We start from the raw sequence: 20,232 nt of genomic DNA on the forward strand, positions 1-20,232 counted from the left end.
GGTATCACACATGGCATAAAATAACAAATAAGTAACGGGTGAAATCATGAATTAATATCTGACACTGGTAATTTCTCGGACTCATGTGAGGCTGAGCCATGTAAATGACAGATAATTAAAATAAAATAGATCACAGGGGATGACCAAGGCATCAGTAAGGGGTCCTACTGAAAATAAATCAATGCAAGGTGGGCACATTTTGCATAAAAATGCAACATATGTGGCACAGCAAACAACATAGACTGAAATTGGCTAATTTAAAGTGGCATCGGAGAAGGAAACAACAGAGGCTGAGACATGTCGGGCAGGAAGGGGGGGGCAGAGTGCTGTGCTGGATAATGGCAGGGTGACCTGGCTACTCCCCTAAATCAATTGAAACTCCAAGATAATCTGGAATGCTTCTGTTTTTTTGTTTTTTTATACATACCAACTAAGATGATTCACCCCAGTGGCACTGCTGAAGGAGACAAGAGAGTGGAGTGTGAAATTACAACATTCAAACATCCGAGCAAGACGAGAGTGAACTGACCCTGGGCGGAGGGCCGGCCATCTCAGCCTGATAGAAAGTCACTCGTGAGCCCCAGACGTGCCGGAATGGTGGTTTGTCCATCGCTCTCTTCTGCCGCCGACGTTCTCCCTCCTCAGGCAGTGAACACAAGAAGTAAAAAAATACAAAGGTGGGCTGTCCTTGAGGGGTGCAAGTATGATGTCCATTTGATTTGACCCATGCAGTGACTCTTTAGACTCTGTAAAATAGTGTGCCTTGAGCAGTGATGAGTCACTAATTTGCTCGGCACTGGCTCTCCTCTTTCAATGCGGGGCCCTTCTATTACATTACGTAAACAAAAGCACAGAATTTGCATAGGTTCTGCCATATTAGTTCAACCTTTGTGACACTGAGGTTATGTCATACCCAGAAGTCAAATGAAAGAGAAATAACATCAAATTGTCATGCACTCACACTCCGACACACACACACACAAGTAAGTGCAAACGTTCGCACGCACACACACAGACACTCACACATACATGCAAACACACTCACCCCCTTACCTTTCTTTGCACATTTGAATAATTTCTAAATGTGTGTCCCACTTTACTTTCAACAGTCAAAGAAGTGAAAAAGAGGTTTTTGGTGAAAACTATAAGTACTCCCAAGGTAGGACTTACATGCCCGCACCTGTAAAAAAAAAGTGATATGATGGGGAGCCGTGGCTAATTGGCAATTAGATAAAGGGAGCCGCAGGTCAAAAAGTTTGGGAACCTCTGCCCTAGGCCAATGGGGTGGCTTTCTTACAGACCAATAGGTTTGTATTTAACCTAAATCATTCTCAAAATCTAAATAATGATGTATTTTGTCTCTGAAAATTCTTGTCTATCCACCTTTACTCTCCGTCAATGATATACTGCTATGTATTATTTAGATGAAACTATTGTCTCTCCATCTATCCCCTCCGTTGGCATAAATAATTGCTGAAACTTTTGTCTCTTATTCTATCCACTCCTTCATTGCATAAAGTCATTGTTTAATTTGGACGAGTCAGCAAATATATATCATTTTTTCTTTCATGAGATTCAGTGTTTATAATCTGTGACCAAATGCAACTGAGCATTAACCCTTGATGATTTGAGATAAAATTCATTATTAACTTTAACGAGAGTCTGTGATCATTATCATTGACTAAATGGTTAGTAAGTTAGTAGTCATCATTGCCATCAATTATTCAACTAATTGGTTCTTCGACCAAGTAGAAGGAAAGTTGATATTAAAGATTAGATATTAAAATATGTCTCATTTGAATCTATAAAAGGAAAGAATTCTTGGAACGTATAAATTGACCTCAGCGCATCAGTCATTCTGGGTGAATGTGTATGGGCCATTCTGTTATGATGTCTGATTATTGATCCCTTATCAATTATTGGTATTGGCGCTGGATCAGTTTCTTGGTAGCAGAGGATGGTTTAATTATTGATTAGTTTTGTAATGAATATTGATTATATGGTCTTAACACAAAAAGTTAGTGTCATGTTCTATGTTGTAGAGAAGTACAGGTACGGAGATACCTGAGGAATCCCGGGAAATGGAATTTAGCCTGAAGTAGGTGGAAGAAGAGTGTGGTAGAAAAGCCATACTACAGAAGTACTTTGTCTGTTGTATTAATGCCGAAAAGCTACGGAGGGCTGTAGGTGTCATATTAGGGAATTTTCGTATGTGAGTAGAGTGCTTGAATAGCGAAGGGTCCAATTCCGAAACTCTAGCCTTATTTCCAGGAGAATAGCAAGACTCCTTTTCACATCAAAAAGTCCTCTTGTGAAATCTTGGCTTTATTCCTAGAGGAGTAGTAATAGGTTCACCTGAAGTTTGTTTGAAGGGTAAAATAACACTGGTCGTTATTAGGACACGTAGCGGGAAAAATCTCTTGAAAAGTGAAGACTATCTCTTTATTTAGTGGAACAGGCAAGGTAGCATTGTTTTATGTTGTTACTAATAGAATTTTGTTTAGGAAAAAAAACTGAATAATATTGCCTTAAATTTTTGTAAAGGTAGTGTCAGTAGAAGGAGTAATACTGATGTCAGAAAAAGGCAGCGCTGACATTCGTCAGGCAGCGGCGTGTACTGAGTTGTGATTGGTTAGTTGGTGTGAGTCGCGTTGGTATTGGTTGAGACTTCGCTTATATAACGGTACTCTGATTGGTTGATTGGTATGAGTCGCGCTGGTATAGGACTTAAGGTTAACCAATAGAATAAGTAGAATCACGGAACGGTTGTTTTTGTTTATCCATAAGACCCATTAGTGTAGGAAGTCAGAAAATAAGGTAGATGCAGAAAATAAAGAATTTCTTTTACAAGGACAAACTGATTGTGACTAGGGAGGGAATACCGATTCCACCTCCAAAGACGCCTGCTTCTTTTATGATGTTTAGAACGAAGATATCACATGTGTATGTCGTTAGAAAATTGAATAGAGTATACAAAAAGTGATAGTGTTTTAGCTTTTCCACAACATGGTACGTTCAATGTGAGAATATTGCAGAATTTGAGAAATCAAATGAATTCATTAGAACCCAATTCTAGATTGACACAGTACGAAGCATCAGAAGAATGGGTAGTTGAGGCACTTGAAAGAAAGAAATATAGAGGAGGTTACAGAAGATACAGGAGTTGAAGACATGGTTATCCTTTTGAGAATAGGGAAGAACAGCTGAAAAGATGGAGGAGAGCTGTGATAACGTAAGGGTTGTATCCAGTTTTAACAGTTGATGAGCAGATTGGAGGTAAATGTAAGGAGAAAAGAAACCATATAGAAACTCCAAGTGTAGAGGGTGAAATTAATGATTCTGATGACAATGAATTGATAGAGGTTATCATGAACAAAAGACCTCCCCCATACGAAGAGAATTTAGGGGTGGTAACTCCAAGTGCCCCATAAATAAGAACTCTGTTGAATTAGCAAGTCTCTGAGATAGCAAAAGTAGTGAAGGAAAATTAAGCAATTTTTTTAATTTTTTTTTATTGAAATCCATATAACAAACATTTTTTATCCATAAATACATCCATAAAAATTCATTAAATATGACAATAGTAATACAGAGTTGTTAAATAGCACGATTTTACCAAGAGGGAGTAAATCCTAAAATCCAAAAAGATAAACTGTATAAACATTTAAGCCAGTGTACAAATGACAAAGAAAACAGTATCCACTACCAGTCATAAATACAAACAAAACAATTGATTAAGCCTTGGGAACCTAAGCGTATAACTAAAAATCTGCGAGTATGTGGAAAATACTAAATCATCCTATATTCAATAATGCAACTAAGTCACAAGAAAATGTAAAATGTTGCATAATAAATTAAGTAAAAAATACACTGAATTTTGAGATCTTAATTAAAGTAAGCTGCCCAGATCCTCTCAAACTTCTTAAGTTCCCCAATTCGCAATGTATAGGCTTGTTCACTCTTTTTAACCAGCTTCATTTTTCGGACCCATTCATGGATAGATGGTATAAGATCTGTTCACCATCTTTGGAGCAGAAGTGATCTAGCTACAGCCATTGTAATATATAATAGTTTGACAAGCTTATCTGGAAGAAGAAGTTCTGGGTCAAAGCCAAGTGTTATTAGCCAGGTACTTAATCCTATTAAAATACAGCATTCACGTTCCAGATAAATGAAAATATAATTCCAGAACCTCTGGATCAAGAGGCAATGTAGTATAATGTGTGCCCAATTGGCTGAAGGATAGTTAAGGCAGCGGAAGCACTGTGCTGATTGGTTGGTATAAATTTTAGATAAAAAAGTGGAGTTCTATAAAGTTGTCATCTACTAAAAAATAACATCCTTTGCCAATTAGCTCCCCTTAACGTACTAACATTGAGATTGTTAACTGCTGACCACACACTCGCTGAGATTTCGAACCCCTCATGCTTAGCCCATTTCATAATGGCCTTCCGCTCCAGAGCAATACCCTTGATGGAGGCTAAACGCTTTTTCCATTCCCCAGGTTTCTTACATGCCGTATCTTCTAATAATTAATATACTAAGCATTTTCATTCACTGATCTGAACCAAATCAAGTTTTCTCAGGAATTTACTAAAAATATTATATGACCCGAGAAGAAGGAAGTCATTAAGGATTACATGAGACATTTCAGCTATGCTCAGGCATCTATCATTCCTCAAAAAATCTGAGATTTTCTGAAATCCAGCATTTGCCCATTTTTGTGTTACTACTGAAGATTCTCTAATCCCAGATAATAAGATAGGGGCAGATAACGGGGTTGAGGAGTTGATTGCAGGGATAGAATATTTTCTATAAAAAGCCTGCCGTTTTTGGAAAAACCACTGTAAACACTTATATCATACTAATTTAGGTGATTTAACAATTGTTAATTGGCAGTGGATCTGATTTTCCTTTCAGATTAAATTCATAAAATAGTTAATAAAAAGATTGTAAAATATGCAAAGTAATAATCCCTCAGATTTGGGAGAACTAATCCACCATGTTCCAGTCCTAAGTGCAATCCGGGGGACATTCTTTGCCTAAAGGAAGGTTGTAAACATAGACTCTATTTTGGTAAAACAGGAGCTTATTAAAATACAAGGAATCACTGAGAAGAGGAAGTTGAATAGTGGAAGGACAGACATTTTAATCAAAGCAACCTTACCCAAGATCGTTAATGAAAGAGAGCTCCATCGAAGGAATAAGTCCTGAACTTATCGTAGAAGTGGGGCGAAATGCAAATCGTATAAGTCAACTATTTGTGCTGAGAAATAAACACCCAGATACCTCTTAGGTTTTGTATTTAAACAAGAAAGAATATCGGGGTGTAGATCCACACATGCTCCGCCACACTGTATGATTTCTGTCTTTATTTAATTTATTTTATATCGACTTAATGCCTCAAATTCCTCGAAGACCTCAAAAGTTTTTACTTGGACCTCCTTCTCATGCTCTATAATAAGCATGATATCATCAGCGTATAGTTTCAATTTTGCCATAGTTGGAAGTGGAGGGCAGATATCAATACTGTTCCTAATGCCTCGATAAAAAAAGGCGAATAGTACCGGAGACAGAGGACACCCTTGTCTAGTCCACCGTTTAACCTTAACCTGGCCAGCATCCGAGGTGTTAATGATTACGTTGGCTTCAGCATTAAGGTATAAATTATGAACCAACCCCTCAAGTTTGGGAGGGATGCCAACATTTTGCAAAATGAAAAATAGGGTCTCCCAGACAGCTAGGTCAAATGCCTTTTCGGCGTCTAAAAGGAGGACTAGAGTAGGTATCCTCTGAGTCTCAAAATAATCAGTTAAATAGTGCGTATTTGTGCCGAGCTGCCTGCCAGCAATAAAACCATTTTGGTCAGGGTGAATCAAATGCGAGGCAATTTGATTAGAACAATTAGCTAAAAGTTTAGTGATTATAGTCAGAGTTTAATAACGTGATGGGGTGGTAAGAATTAGGGTCTTCTCTATCCTTTCTCTTTTTCAAAAAGCTGACTATATTCCCATTTCTGAATGGCAATGGTATCGCCCCACCTTCTAAAATTGAGTTAGCTAACAATAAAAAATAATCCGAAATGGCACTGCAAAAGATTTTTAAAAATTCTTCCGGGAGGCCATCCAGGCCGCAGGCTTTACCGCTCAGAAGATTTGTTATGACCCCCTCCAGCTCATCTTTAGTAAAAAGGCCTTGTCATACTAATTTTCTCCATATCCGAGAGTACCGGCAATTCATTTCTCTGGAGGAAACCTCTCAGGAATGTGATATCAATAATCTGTTGTTGGCCGTATATAGACCTATAATGTTGTAGCATTATATCACCTATTTTTACTGGGTCATAAGTACGGGAAGCAGTTGAAGGACATTTTAATGCAGTTATCTGGTTAGTAACAGCCTGCTCCCTAGCCTGCCAAGCAAGAAACCTACCAGTATAATAACTTTCTTCATAACATTTTTGTCTATGGTGCTGGTAAAAGGATTCTTAAGATAATATCTTTCGCTAAGATCCTGTTTAGCCTGATCAAGTTGCCGCTGGTTTATTTATTTATTTATTTATTTAATGACATTTATAAAGCGCATACAATTACCCGTGGGCGTTAAAAACTTTGTTTTGAAGGAATGGGGGTAGTGAGGCCGGGGGCATTAGACTTTAGGCACCAAGTATAGTGTCAGTTAAGGGGGAGGGGAGAAGCTTGTCAGATGTGAGCAGAGAAGGCGGTCTGTTCATAGTGGCTGCTGGGGTGGGTGGGGTTAAGAGGGTGGAAAAGGAAGCATGGGGAAAAAACAAAATCCATTTTTTAAATCCATGCACATATACATCCATTTCGTATCAACAGATTCATATCCTGTCAGTTCGCACGTGGGGCCATTTACCATTTTCATTGCCATAGCTTCACAGTATACTTTTTATCAATGCTGTTAAGGCTGCTAATCATCTTCTCTATTGTAAATGGCTAGAAAGGAAATTCTGAAAGTGGCTTCTTTTAACGTTAATGGTCTTAATAACAAAAAGAAAATGAGGGCAATTGAGATGTGGATTAAGACAGAAAATCCAGCGTTATTTTATTACAAGAAACCCATATACCTGCAGAGAAGCTACCAGACTTTTCTATGTTTAGGTCTTGAGCAGCCTATTTGGGGGGTTTCCTCATCTTCAGCATTCCATCAGGGCACAGCGATATTTTTTAGTAAAAGACTTCAGGCGGAAGTTGTTAATTTTGCAAATGATCAGAGCTGACGGTGGTGTTGGGCCACCTGTAACTTAGGGCACAGACTTATAACGCACCAGTATATATGTGTAAGAAAGTGGCTCTGTATATACTGGACCAAAGGAAGTTGCAGTGTGCACAGAGTCCACAGTTCCCAGAGATTTGGCAGAGGCTAAGGTTGTATGTCGTTACAATGCATACTTTTACAACGCATGCCATTATAACGCATTTTTACAACGCAACATACATTACAACGCATTCCATTACAACGCATGCCATTACAACGAATTTCCATAAACTACCATTACAACCCATTCCATTACAACGCATACTACCTTTACAACGCATACCATTACAACGCATAATTGGTAAGTATTGGATAGTGTAGGGGTAAAAATTACTATTCTAACTCCAGGGGGTGCAACAGTAGGGTAGGTGTTGGATAGTGTAGAGGTAAAAATTACTATTCTAACTCCAGGGGGTGCAACAGTAGGGTAAGTGTTGGATAGTGTAGGGGTACTATGCGTTGTAATGGTATGCGTTGTAATGGTATGCCTTGTAATGGTATGCATTGTAGTGTCATGCGTTGTAATGGTTGCGTTGCAATGACATGCGTGGTAATGGATGTTGCGTTGTAAAAGTTTCGTTGTAATGGAAGTGCGTTGTAAACGTTGCGTTGTAAACGTTGTTCCCCGAGGCTGAAGTTAGATATAACCTTACTCTCTAAAGTGGTAGCTTGGTTGAGCAGTAAGGCTGTATCAGAGGACAGTGTAAAGCATTTGTTGCACACATTCAGTCAGCAAATGGTCTCGCACACTCAAGAACTGAACTCTAGGCCAATTGTTTTGTATCAAAATATATAGTTGTTTTATTTTAGAACCAACAAGGTATCAAAATATACTTTCTCAGAATTAGATACTTTAGTTAAATACTTTTCAAATAGGCAATAGACTTTTTTGATTACAATAGTTACAGTGGTTGCAATAGGCAACACAATTTCAAACACAATGAAACATTGAGCTCAATGGGAATTTCTAGTTAAATGCAATTAGTTACTTTGTAGATTACTTTTCTAACCACAGGACTGGATCCTAGATTCAGTCCTGGGACATTTCCTGTAAACAGTTAAGTAAAAGCGTTTTGGTTACAGTAGTGATTTTTAAGGAATATTATTGTATTTTAAAAGTTGACACTTAGAATCCTTTTCCCCTAGAATCACCAATGTTATCCTATGGGAGGAAATGCACTTAGCGGGTAAGTAGTGTTATTGTTACTTTTTGTAACTCAGGGTTGGATCCTGGACCCAGCACCGGTGCATCTCCTGTAAACAATTGAAAGAATACGTTTAAGTCATAAAGGCGATTTTTAAGAATTATTGGTAGTTTTTGAAAATAGACACAAACTTTTCTGGTGAAAATCATACAATGGATTCCTATGGAAATTCAAGTTACTGGTAAGTACGGTTAAAATTACTTTTCAGGGTCAGTGCTGGGCTAAAAGATGCAGCACTGGGTTCTCTCCTGATAACAGGTGAGTAATTCGGAATTCGTTGTTCGGCTGATTTTAGGTGAATATTTATAAGTTTCAAAACTCCACACTTAGAAGAATTTTCAAGTGAAACCTATCAATGTTATCCTATGGAAGGAAAGTAAGTTATCACCTTTTGGGTAAGTACTCGACTGGCAGAGTTAAGGTTCTGGGCATAGACTCAGGGGTCCCCCAGGGTCAGGTGGTACAGTTGGTACACCCTCAGCGGGACAAGGGTTGCCGGGTACCGAGGTAGTTAGGCCCAATGTTATCCAATGAGGGGCAAAGGGTCTTCGGTTGGTGACTGCTGGCAAGAAGGCCACGTGGCTCTGAGAGCTGGGCTCCGGGTCACTTGCTCAGGGCAAATGGGGAAGTAGGTCAGGACCAAGGTTGCACTGCCAGGGGCACTCGGGCGGCTGGGTGCTGGGTGCTTTCGAGCCGTCGGGCGCTCAAGGTTATTCAATGGAGATCTTGCAAAGTGAACAAAGGCTGCAGGCCCGGGGACGGAGATTCTTCAGGAGCGACCAACACTCCGAGAGGTAAGCTGGGATATTGGAGGATAGGTAGGCACCCAACATTTGTGCACAGGGGGCCGTGGGGCGCCGGTTGCAGGGGTGTCTTTTGATGTCGGGAAATCTTACCCTCTGCTGGTCGCGGTTGGAGGGGTCCCTTGCTGTGAGGCTGCAGGCATCGTCTGGGTCATCGAGGAGGGTCCTTGGGCACTGGATTCCAGGTCAGAATCGCCGGGGGGACGTCCTTAGGGTCTTTGTCCACTCAGGCATAGGCCGGGCTCGGCGGGTGCAGAGTGTGCTGGATTCGCGGTTCCTGGCTGGCACCAGGGGTATTGCTGTTTGAGCAGAACCACTGCTCATGGGAGCCCCAGTCTTTAAGAGGTTCAAGGCAGGCTGGTCCTCCACGGTTTTCGAGGTTGCTGTCCGCAGGAGTCGCCTGGATTTAGGAGGAGCAGGTTCAAGGATCAACATGCCTGTAGGGCTGGGGCCAAGTCAGTTGGTGTTGTCCTCTTGTTAGCAGCTGCACGGCGGGTCTTCTTCTTCTTAATCTTCTTTCTTGTTTTCCAATCGGGCTCTGAGGAAGGAAGGTTCAGGGTGCCCCTAAATACTAAATTTAGGGGCGTTACAGGTAGGGTGAGGGCAGGGACGAATAGGTCCCTGTCCTGGGGTGAGTACACCCCCTATCCTGCTCCTCTCCTGTGGGAGGGGGGCAGGAGCCTATCTCTGATTGGGCAGGGCTCCCCATCCTCAAGATGGCCGGAGTTGTGCTTTGCCTCGTCTCCCCCACCTGAGGGGTGGAGTTGGCAGAGGCTGGCACACCCCTTTTCTCACTTAGGGTTTCCCAACTGTCTTCCCGCCAGAGTGGGGGTCAGAACTAGTGGGGACCAATGGCTGAGTACAGCAAGTGGTCTGGAGAAGCTCACAAAGGCGGCATGCCTTTGAAGCTTCCCCTGCCCATCCTGGGGAGGAGACTAGCACCTCGCCCAGGATGTGCATTGTTGCAGGCCCAGGGGGGCGGAGGGCTCTCAACCCATTGGTCCAGCAACATGTCTGCTGTGTGGCAGCCTAGGCAGCCTCTCAGAACGGACGTGGATTGTAGGTTAGGTTTCAGGGTGCATCTCTAATATGCCCTCTGTAGTGCATTTTACATTAAATCCCACACTGACATCAGTGTGGGTTTAATGTGCTGAGAAGTTTGATATCAAACTTCTCAGTCTTCAGTGTAGCCATCATGGTGCTGTGGAGTTCGTAATGACAACCTCCCAGCACCATATACTCTTAATGGCACCACTGCACTTACAGTGCCCAGGAATGGCTCTGGGTACTGTAAGGGCACAGGGCTCTTGCACCACTGGCATAGTGCCCTAGCTAGAGGGGTGACTGATGTATGCCAGGGCATTGTGTTTGTGGGCATACACACAGGGATGTGTGCCATGTCGACTTTTTGTTTAGTTCTGCACCAGGACACACAGCCTGCAAAGGAAGTGTGTGAGTGTCAGGGTGCAGGGCCCTTAAGGGTGGCACAATAAATGCTGCAGCCCTTAGGGGTCTTCTCTGGTCACAATGCCCTGGATACCCAGGGTACCATTTACCAGGGGCTGACATGTGGCCAGAGATGCCAATTGGGTTTTAGTTCAAAACAGTTTTAGGGAAGGAACACAGGCCCTGGGCACCTGATCGGCAGGAGCCCAGGCCACACTCAGTCAAAGCACATCAGCCATTCAGCAAAAAGTGGGGGCATACCATGCAAGAAAGATGGTACTTTCTCACAATATGCCCCAGTCGAGGATATCCCAACGCCGTATGAGGAATGTTTTCAATCCCTAATTCAAGTACCTGGCGATCTGATCTTAGGGGAGGATTTTTAATTTCTTGATGAATCCTAAAATCAACTCCTCTGCTTTGTCCAAAAAACAGTTATACTGAGCTGAGTTATACAAAACTATGGCTCGACCCTAGACATATTGGATCCTTGGAGGGTGGCATTCCCTACTATGATCGCTTATACTTGTTGTTCAGGCAGATTTCATACCTCATCATGCATCGATTTTATTTTTATTTCTAGGAGACTGAGTTTCAGCCAGCAGAGAATCCTTCAGAATGGACTCTCAGACCATGCGATCTTGATTCTTGAGTTACAGTTAGGGGATCATATTAGGACCCCTAAAAGATGGATGCTTAATAGGCAATATCTATCAGAAGAGAATTGGGTGCTCTTTATTGAAACCGAGATAAAGAATATCTCGGCTCTGCACCCTTATATGTGGTTTGGGACTCACTCAAGGCTTTTATTCGAGGGCTGGCCATCGGAAAAGATGCTGATAACCTTAGGAAAGCTAAGGAAGAAAAGCGATCACTAGAGCAGACAGTACAAAGGTCTCTCTACACATTTCTTAGAAAATTAAGCAAAATTGTTGAATAAGACCAGATTAGAACAGGTCCTGAAATTAAATCAGTTGAGTTTGAATGCAGAAGCCTTGACGGTACCGGTAACAATTGGCCCTGTAGGTCCGTTGTATGGAGATAGACAAAATATGTCTAAAGTGCATGCATTGGCTGTGCCAGGAAGTAGCATCAGGAGGTAGAAAAGCTAGTGTGAATAATACCTTGTTGGATCTTCCATTTTGTGAATTGATAAAAGAGACCCCACAAAGAAGTATACAACTAGACCCAAGGAGCATAGGGCCAAATGTCACTCCAGTAGCAGGGAGTTCAGCATGTCCTTCACCAAAAGAATTAAATTATTGGATAAAAGAAATGACAAAACCGAAACCTCAACCACAAAGTATAAATGTGAGTCAGTTGAAAGTTGATTTGGAAGAAATTATTATTAGAACAATAAGTCCAGACAGATTAGGGACCTACCGTGATGAAGAATTGTTATTTTTGTGTAAAAGTATTACCTGGAGGGAAAAGAATTTACACAAGAAAATATCTGAAGCTGCTTATGAGTATGGGATAGACATAGAAAAGTCGAAGGTATTACAACATTCATACAGGTTGGCTTTCACTGACAAGGACTTAGAAAGTTTGAATGCATCTGGAAAGATGTTGCAGATAAAGAAATTAATTAATATTTTGAAGAAATGGGGAGATATGGATCGCTGGAAAGTTAGGTGGACGAAAACGAAAGAAGAAGCAGCTAGTAAATAAGCATCTATGTTTCCCATGACAGAAACAGAACAGGTTAAAAGAGCGTGTCCGATGAGAGAAGTACCAGGTGGTGGATACGTTCATGTTCCATGGTCAAGACAGGATATATTATCTTTTACAAATGATTTTCCCAGACTGAGAGAGAAACCTGTTGAATGGTACAAACAAGTAGAAAGGTTTGTGAAGTTCTCAGAGGTTCTGCTAAAAGATTTAGATGGATTGTTTGAGGTTGTTGTTCCAGCTGATTTATGGACAGAGTGTAGGATCATGGTTGATTTGCCCAAGGATGAATATCCTAGAGATGCTAAAACAGGTGCTCCATCAGAAGAAGTGATGAAAAAGTACAATCAGGTAATCATGTCTCTGAAAGGGAAAATTTCCCCAAAGGAAATAGATTGGGTTAAAATTGACAGAACTACCCAGGAACCAAAGGAGTCAGTACATGTCTACTATGAACGGTTGGTGCAGGTATTTAAACAGTATAGGTGAGTTGAAAACATTGGAGATAAAGATATGGGACATTTCGTGTATCGTTTTGTGTTTGGATTAAGACCAAAAATTAGTAATATGATTCAACAGCATTTGATTTGTTGGCAAAGCAAAACGATAGATGAAATTCTGAGGTATGCGAAATATTGTAGTGATGAAATTGAATCTAGACATAAAAAGTTAAAGGAGAAAATGATGTGGACGCAAGTGAAGGTAGCAGAACAGCAAGAAGCAAATAATAGCCCTCAAACTAATAATCAGGCAAGTGGTCAGAGACAAAATGGACATAAGTACAATGAAGAAAAGGAAAAGGAAGAATGAGTAAAGAGAAAGCCTTGAAGACATTTTCTTGTCATGCGTGACAAGAAAGCTTTGACATTGAAGGAATGAGTGTAGATCTAATAAAAAGATTAATGGAGGAAATCAAAATTTAATTCCACAGATGTACAATGAGGTGTGTGTAAATCAGCAGCAGCAGATAGTTTCTCAACAGTTACAAGTGCCACAAGCTCCCATGCAAAATAATGTGAATGCTCACGTGCAGAGGTACAGCGTGAACACTGGATATCTTGGAAGTGACCAGCTGCGTACAAATCAAGGTGTGATTCCACAGTATTGGGTGCGATGCAATGAGAGTGATTCAGACTCATCTCAATGACGGTGCCTGAGGGGGGAGGAAGAGTGCGTACTTGTCGCATCCTTGGGGGTAGATCAGTCAGGACACTGGTGCTACCCTTTCTACTGTGAGAGCAGCAGAAATTCCGAACCTACCCCTCTCGGGATAAACTATCCATGTTGTAGGAGTCTCGAATAAACATATTAGAACACTAGTCACAAACCCATAGAAGTTCGTATTGGAAACTTCAAAGACATGCATCGATTTGTGGTGTGTGACCCGAGCCCAGTGAATCTCTTAGAATGGGATTTGCTATGTAAGATGAACTGCACCATCTATTGTACACCAGATGGTATTGCATTTCAGACACCAGATGAGGATGTTGAATTCAAAATGATGCTAGCGAAGCAAGCGACAGAAGTGGATGAGTTGTTTTCACTTCTCACAGAAGAGAATTTGCCTGATTAATTAAAAAGCGTAGTGATTCCAGATGTGTGGGATTTTACAGGGAAAGAAATTGGCCTTATGACAAAAGTCAATCCAATTCAGGTAATAGTGAAGGATGGTGCTTTGTATCCAAACACCCCTCAGTACAAAATGAGTTCAGAAGTGATTGCAGGAATTGCTCAAGTAATTGATCAAATGATTGAACATGGAATTCTTAAAGAAATAATGTACAATCCTTGTAATTCGCCTATCATAGGTATTAAAAAGCCCAGTGGGAAGTACCGGATAGTACACGATTTACATAAAATCAATAAAATTGTAGTCCCATGTTGTCCAGTAGTACCAAATCCAGCCGTGATTCTCTATCAAATTCCATGTGATGCTGAATGGTACACAGTGATTGATTTGTGCCAAGCATTCTTTTCGATTCCTTTGCATTCAGAAATCCATGTTTTGGCATGGTGCTGAGTTCCTCAAGGGTACACAGAAAGCCCCTCAATCTTTAATCAGATCTTGAAAAAGTGTTTAGAGACTCTAGTCATGCCAGGTAATTCGGTTTTGGTTCAATATATTGATGACCTATTGATGACCTATTGGTGGCATCAAAGACACAAGAGGCCTGTGTGACAGACACAGTTGCCCTATTGAATCATTTGCCTGAAGGAGGACACAAAGTGTCCACAGCAAATTTGCAATTTTGTAAACAAGTACAGTATCTTGGACACAAAATAGAAAAGGAAGCCCAAAAGGTAACTCCAGAGAGAATCAGTGTGATCAAACAGATGAGTCCACCCAAAACTCAAAAAGTAGTATGGATGTTTTTGGGAATGGTTGGATATTGTAGTCAGGGGATATGTGGTTTTTCACTGATTGCAAAACCTCTACTGAGGTTGACACGAAAGGATGTGAAAGATCCGATTAATTTGTATGAAGAAGGTATGGATGCTTTTATAAAACTAAGAAGCAGTCTCTGTCGAGCACCTGCATTGGGAATGCCAGTTTATACAAAGGAATATGCATTGTACTGTTGTGAGGGAGATGGATGTGCACTTTCAGTCCTAACTCAGAAACATGGAATGGCACAATGTCCAGTAGCATATTTTTCTGCTACTCTGGATTCAGTGGCGGCAGTGTTGCCAGGATGTTTGAAAGCAGTAGCAGCTACTTGCATGAGTCTGGAACAAAGTGAACTGATTGTGATGGGTTATCCAGTCAAAGTGTATGTGCCCCATTCTGTTGAGATTCTTTTGACTCGAACCAGGACCCATTATGTTACTTCAAGTCAGCTGACTAAGTATGAGAGGATGATTATAGCTGCTGAAAATGTCACTGTGGTCAGGTGCACTACTGTGAATCTGGCCACTTTATTGCCTAATTCGCGCTGTGAGGAAGTGAGAGAGGAAGCGGATCATGACTGTCTGGATGTAACAGAATTATGCACCAAACCTATGCCAGACATAGAGGATAGCCCATTGGAAGTTTCAGACTGTGAGATGTTTGTTGATGGGTCATGTTTGAGGAATGAAAGAGGTAAATTATACATGCCTATGCTGTATGCACCATTAAAGGAGTTCTTGAAGCATCCTGTCTAAACAGAGTAAACTCCGCCCAGATAGCTGAGATGATAGCTCTAATTAGAGCATGCAAAATTGCCAAAAACCTGAAAGTAGCAATATTCACAGACAGCCAATACGGATTTGGAATTGTACATGATTTTAGCAAGCTATGGATGTAAAGGGGATTTCTGATTTCCTCAGGTTCCCCCATTAGAAATGGTAATACTGTAAAAAAACTATTGGATACCTTGCAATTACCCAAACGTATTGCAGTATTTAAATGTGCCGCACATAAATCAGGAGATGATTATGTGACGAAGAGCAAAGGATATGCTGACCAAATGGCATGCATTGTGCATGAAATACAATGGCTTTCAACAGATCAATTGAAAGAGGAAATACAGAATGCCATTTAATGTACACCACAACATTTGAAACTTGGGATGACGTTAGGCTGATGCAGGAAGAGGCAAGTGATGAGGAAAAAGACATTTAGAAAAGTACACGCTGTATAAGGAGAGTAAAGGATGGATTGTGGGTTTATACATTTTTATGTATTTAAGAAGTTTTATATAGAGCTGGCCTGACCCGAGGGTATCGGAGTCCTTGACAACAGTCGTGTTGCAGAAAATCACATAATACATTAATAGTATAGATCATGAATGAAGAGTTCCAATTTGTAGTGTAACCATGAGGTGCTGATGAAAAGGATATATCGGGATGAAAGACCAGTTTTACCAGATTCTTTACTTTCCCACATGGCCAGGGTTTACCATGGAAATGCACAAATTGGAAGAGATGTAATTATCAGACTCTTCAAGCAGACATGGTATAATCCGAAGTTCAGAGTCAATGCAGAGAGCCTTTGCCAGAGGTGCATTATATGTCAGCAGCAGATTCCAGGCAGAAAGACAGTTGTCGACGAATTGTGAGAGCAGGAGGTCCATTTACCCGACTCCAGCTTGATTTTATTAAGCATCCCCCTTGCAACAGGCTTAAGTATGTGCTAGTCATTGTTTGCTTGTTCTCTCGCTGGGTGGAAGCGTACCCCACGTGTGTCATCCTTACAGTAGCAAAACTACTTTTGAGAGAACTGATCCCTATATTTGGAATTCTAGTCACTTCGGAGACAGATAGAAGAACACAATTTAAAAATGAGATAATTCGGCTAATTTGTGCAGCATTAAGATTGACCAGAAGCTGCATTGTGCCTATCGACCTGAAGCATGTGGAGTAGTCAAGCAAATCAATGGCACTATAAAATCCAGGTTAGGGAAAACGTGTGCAAACACATCACTGAAATGGCCTGATGCTTTAACCCCTTGTGCTAATGAGTCTGAGAAGCATTCCTGACAAAAAGACTGGATTGAGTCCCCATGATATTCTCATAGGAAGAGCAATGAGACAGGCATATGTATCAGCGAACAAACTGATGAGTATATCTGATAATTTGATGCTTGCTTATTGCAGAGGATTGGCTGAACTGGTACATTCTGTGTCTCACCAGGTTGGAGAAGATGCCACAACAATACATCGACATCAAGAAGCACAATTAGAAAATCGTGTTTAGAACCCAGGTGACACGGACCCTACCAATTCATATTGGTGATGACAACAGCAGTGAAGTGTGCTGGCATGCAAAATTGGATGCATGCGAGCTATACCAACTGAACCATAGATCCACCGAAAGACCGAAGGAGCCACAACAAGTGAATCAAAATTAAAAACCAGTGGCTGAAGAGTGTGAAGCTGATGAATCTAGAGTGACAGATTCTGATGAACAACCAGATGGTGAACAGCTGAGCACAAGTCTGACACCGAAGAAATTGTTATCATGCACTGCATTTATTATGATGTATCGGGGTAAACTGAGTGCTGGAGTGTGAGGCAGTGTGCGCCCACCCCCTTCCGGTTTGAAAAGGCTCCCTTGAGCTAACGAGCTGACGAGCTCTGGTTGATGCACCTGCGCCCAGCGAGTGGTATTGACACCTGAGAAGACTTTAGGCAGCATCTCCAGCACCCCCAAAAAAGTGTTGCTCTCTACTGAAGAAGGATAATTATCCTGAAACACGTGTCTAGAGATACACAGCACTGGCTGCACCAACAAGGATGAGAAACTGAAGCCTGACACCGAAGAAAGTGTTATCATGCACTGCATTTATAATGATGCATCGGAGCAAACTGAGTGCTGGAGTGTGAGGCAGTGTGCGCCCACCCCCTTCCCGTTTGAAAAGGCTCCCTTGAGCTAACGAGCTGACGAGCTCTGGTTGATGCACCTGCGCCCAGCGAGTGGTACTGAGACCTGAGAAGACTTTGGGCAGCATCTACAGCACCCCCAAAAAAGTGTTGCTCTCTACTGAAGAAGGACAATTATCCTGAAACACGTGTCTAGAGATACACAGCACTGGCTGCACCAAAAAGGGTGAAAAACTGAAGCCTGACACCGAAGAAAGTGTTATCGTGCACTGCATTTATTATGATGCATCGGGGCAAACTGAGTGCTGGAGTGTGAGGCAGTGTGCACCCACCCCCTTCCCGTTTGAAAAGGCTCCCTTGAGCTAACGAGCCGACGAGCTCTGGTTGATGCTGCTACGCCCAGCGAGTGGTACTGAGACCTGAGAAGACTTTGGGCAGCATCTCCAGTACCCCCAAAAAAGTGTTGCTCTCTACTGAAGAAGGACAATTATCCTGAAACACGTGTCTAGAGATACACAGCATTGTCTGCACCAACAAGGGTGAGAAACTGAAGCCTGACACCGAAGAAAGTGTTATCATGCACTGCATTTATTATGATGCATAGGGGCAAACTGAGTCCTGGAGTGTGAGGCAGTGTGCGCCCACCCACTTCCCGTTTGAAAAGGCGTCCTTGAGCTAACGAGCTGACGAGCTCTGGTTAATGCACCTGCGCCCAGCGAGTGGTACTGAGACCTGAGAAGACTTTGGGCAGCATCTCCAGCACCCCCCAAAAAAGTGTCGCTCTCTACTGAAGAAGGACAATTATCCTGAAACACGTGTCTAGAGATACACAGCACTGGCTGCACAAACAAGGGTGAAAAACTGAAGCCTGACACCAAAGAAAGTGTTATCATGCACTGCATTTATTATGATGCATCGGGGCAAACTGAGTGCTGGAGTGTGAGGCAGTGTGCGGCCACCCCCTTCCCGTTTGAAAAGACTCCCTCGAGCTAATGAGCTGACGAGCTCTGGTTGATGCACATGCGCCCAGCGAGTGGTACTGAGACCTGAGAAGACTTTGGGCAGCATCTCCAACGCCCACCCCCTTCCAGTTTGACAAGTCAAGTAGAGTGGGCACAAGATTCTAGGATTCAGGAGACTGCCGTTGAACCAGAAAGAAGTGAATTCACTGATGATCCAGAAGAAAGTGAACTTCCAGCTGAACCTGAAACAGGTGAAATTGTTTTTGAACCAGAAGTAAGTGAGTTGGCAGTTGAAAGAGAAGTTAACGTTGAAACAGAAGAACCCAAAGACACTGAAAATTGAGAAGAAAAACAGTCAGAAGAAAGGGCAAGCAAAGGAACCTGTGAATCAGATGTAGAAGGTGAAAAAGTGGTCAAAGCAAAGAAACCAAGAAAAGGTGATAATTGGCCAAGTGGAGTGAAAACACTAAAGAACACTCTTGTGAAGAGAAGGTTAAGAAAACGATCAGAACAAAGTAATGATGTTTCAAGTCAAACAGATCAAGAAAAGTCAGGAAACGAATTAGTACGAAAGACTAGAAGAGTACAATATACGAGTAGAAAATACAGAGAACCTGAATGGACTTACGTAATTTTGGAAGAAATTGAAAGCTCAGATCCAAGTGAAGAAAAAGACAATTCTGACACTGAGCAAGTTGATGAAAGCAAACTAAGACCCCCTAAAAGAACTGTAACAAAATAAGGTGTAACCTTGCTAACTGAAAGAAAACGAATTAAAGAATCAAAGCAGTCTGAAGAAAAAGAGTAAAAGAAAGGGGTAAAGAAGAAAGCATTGAAGTGTGGAACTACACTAATATTTTTAATTTTTTTAGAATTTAGAGGTATAGATAGATTTTAATTTTTATATAGAAACAAAATGGCCAAAGCAGAAGTGACTGAACTTCCAAAACCTAGTCTAAAACGTAGGTGTATTAGAGCTTGCTTATGTAGTGTCTTCGTATTAATTATTATGTGGTTATTATTAACTGTCCTTGTACCTATTCTAATGATGACTGATAAAAGAAATAATACTAATAATGTAATAAGTGAAAGAATGAGTGATGTCACTAACCCCAAATACTAATATAGTACCCTTTGATGGAAACATTCTCCATCATGATAAATGAATGAATGCTTTCTCATTAAATGCCTTCACCAAATCACTCTATGAATATATAGAGACTATGAATGTGAGTGATTGTTACGTGCGCATGCAATTACCTCCGTCTGTCTCAGAAGGGGTGACCTATCACCACCTTCCTTTAACCTATGGTGTGTCATGCAGCATACTTCCAAGCCTGTTTTATGTAACGGGGGAAACTCGAGTACCACTTCTGTAATATAGATTTAGTATTTTCAGAAATTCCTATTATTAAAAAACGTAACAATGTATTAAGTGGTAAGAATGCACGATATATGGGAGAATACTTCCATATTACTAAAACCTTAGAAATAGAGTATGCGTATAAGAATAATTTAGCCTGTAGTTTGCGGGTTGAAGAGAGGATTTTTATAGAAATG

The sequence above is a fragment of the Lissotriton helveticus genome, chromosome 1_2, assembly GCF_964261635.1.
Source record: "Lissotriton helveticus chromosome 1_2, aLisHel1.1, whole genome shotgun sequence".
NCBI classification, from domain to species: domain Eukaryota; kingdom Metazoa; phylum Chordata; class Amphibia; order Caudata; family Salamandridae; genus Lissotriton; species Lissotriton helveticus.